Below are 2500 nucleotides of genomic sequence, written 5' to 3'. Positions count from 1 at the left end.
AAGGCCGAACTATGCCTTACCAAGGCCGTCACATCGATCTCGGAGAAAGTACATCATCATGACATCGGAATACGGCCCCAACATCGATCTCGGAGAAAGTACATCATCATAACATCGGATCGGATGTGTATCCATCGAAGTTCCATCGACACTTCGAGAAGATCGAACATAGCTTCCTAGCATGTTAAAGGTTCGGTGCTAATGGGAACATAAAGATCCCACGACGTTCCAAACGAAAGTAAAGTGTTCCGTGCGTGTGAACTACGTTGTCCCATGTGCCGGCTCTCGACTCCTAAGATGTCCCATGTAAATGCCCTTCGTGGGAAAGAATGTCCCGTGCAAGACGCCTTGATGATCCCCATAAGGTGTCCCATGTGCGTCCCATGATGTCCCATGCGCGTCCCGTGCCGTCCGAGCCTCACCAAGGCCGTCCCATGCGCGTCTCGTGCCGTCCCGAGCTGTGCCGAGGCCGTCCCTTGCCGTCCCGAGCCTCGCCAAGGCCGTCCCGTGCCGTCCGAGCTGTGCCGAGGCCGTCCCATGCGCGTCCCGTGCCGTCCGAGCTGTGCCGAGGCCGTCCCGTGCTGTCCCATGCCGTCCCGAGCCTCGCCAAGGCCGTCCCATGCGCGTCCCGTGCCGTCCGAGCCTCACAAAGGCCGTCCCGTGCCGTCCCATGCGCGTCCCGAGCCTGACCAAGGCCGTCCCGTGCCTCACCAAGGCCGTCCCATGCGCGTCCCGTGCCGTCCCATGCGCGTCCCGAGCTGTCCCATGCCGTCCCGAGCCTTAGCAAGGCCGTCCCATTCGCGTCCCGTGCTGTCCCATGCGCGTCCCGTGCTGTCCCGTGCCGTCCCGAGCCTGACCAATGCTGTCCCGTGCGCGTCCCATTCTTTTGGCTCGGCTGGCCCGTGCATTCTATGGGGTCGTGGGACATTTCGAAATCCACCCGGGCCACTTCGACTCTCTCTTCATTAATACTATTGAGGTATTATTTATGAATTATTGGAGAAAAGAAACGGAGGAAAATATTTTTTTTTCTATTTTTTATGAATTTTCCGGTGTTTATTCACTTAAAAATTCATAGAAAAATAAATATTTATCGGAATCGCTATTATAATATATCAAAAAAATCCTTGCGAAAAGACCTTTCCGACGAGTATAAGTTTGCTGGATTCCGACGAGTAACGAAGGAGTAAAGGCCCAGTATGCTTGGTTAAAAAATTGATGTTTCCTTGTGAAAATAGGAAAAACAATAACTTTGCACTATAAGGGGGAGGGTTGAGCTCCTTCCCCAGAGCGTGCACAGCACTTGTGCTGGCACGTTCCCTAGTGCTCGCCAAGCACCATAGGGCATCCAAAGGGCAAAGCTCGGCCTACTACATGATGGGAAGCTTCTAATATGTCGGAATACGAAGAGATTTCGTGCGACCCGAAGCTCGGCTCGGGCGTCCCGGCCTGTCCCGAGCTGTGCCGAGCGCGTCCCAGGCCGTCCCGAGCCAAGTCTCGGGCGTCCCAGGCCGTCCCGAGCCAAGTCTCGGGCGTCCCAGGCCGTCCCGAGCCAAGTCTCGGGCGTCCCAGGCCGGCCCGAGCAAAGTCTCGGACGTCCCAGGGCGTCCCGAGCTGTGTCGAGGCCGTCCCAGGGCGTCCCGAGCTGTAGCGAGGGCGTCCCAGGCCGTCCCGAGCCAAGTCTCGGGCGTCCCAGGCCGTCCCGAGCAAAGTCTCGGGCGTCCCAGGCCGTCCCGAGCTGTGCCGAGGCCGTCCCAGGCCGTCCCGAGCAAAGTCTCGGGCGTCCCAGGCCGTCCCGAGCTGTGGCAAGGGCGTCCCAGGCCGTCCCGAGCTGTGGCAAGGGCGTCCCAGGCCGTCCCGAGCTGTGCCGAGGCCGTCCCGAGCCTAGTCTCTGGCGTCCCAGGCCGTCCCGAGCTATGGCGAGGGCGTCCCAGGCCGTCCCGAGCCAAGTCTCGGGCGTACCTGGCCGTCCCGAGCTGTAGCGAGGGCGTCCCATGCCGTCCCGGGCTGTCCCATGCGCGTCCCGTGCCGGCCCGAGCAACAGCTCGGGCGTCCCGTGCCTCGGCCCTTCCAAGTGGTGCTTCGTCGGACATCTCGATATCCACTCGAGCATTTTCGACCATTCTCCATATGTGGGTGTGTGGGTATTTATCAGGAATATTGGAGAAAGAATCGGGAAAAAAATATTTTTTTTCTATTTTTTTTGAATTTTTAATTGTTTATTCACTTAAAAATTCATAAAAAAATAAATATTTATCGGAATCGCTATTATTATATATCAAAAGAATCCTTGTGAAAAGACCTTTCCAACGAATGCAAGTTTGTTGGATTTGGACGAGTAACGAAGGAGCAAAGGCCGAGTATGCTTGGTTAAAAATTTGATGTTTCCTTGTGAAAATAGGGAAAACAATAACTTTGCACTATATAGGGGAGGGGTGAGCTCCCTCCCCAGGCCGTGCACAGCCCTTGGGCTGGCAGGTGCCTTGGCCCTTGGGATGCA

This window comes from Eschscholzia californica, unplaced genomic scaffold (assembly GCF_041429995.1).
Source record: "Eschscholzia californica isolate CP2 unplaced genomic scaffold, dmEscCali1.0.p SCAF_36, whole genome shotgun sequence".
In the NCBI taxonomy this organism is placed as follows: domain Eukaryota; kingdom Viridiplantae; phylum Streptophyta; class Magnoliopsida; order Ranunculales; family Papaveraceae; genus Eschscholzia; species Eschscholzia californica.
Note: the sequence above shows the minus strand (reverse complement) of the source record.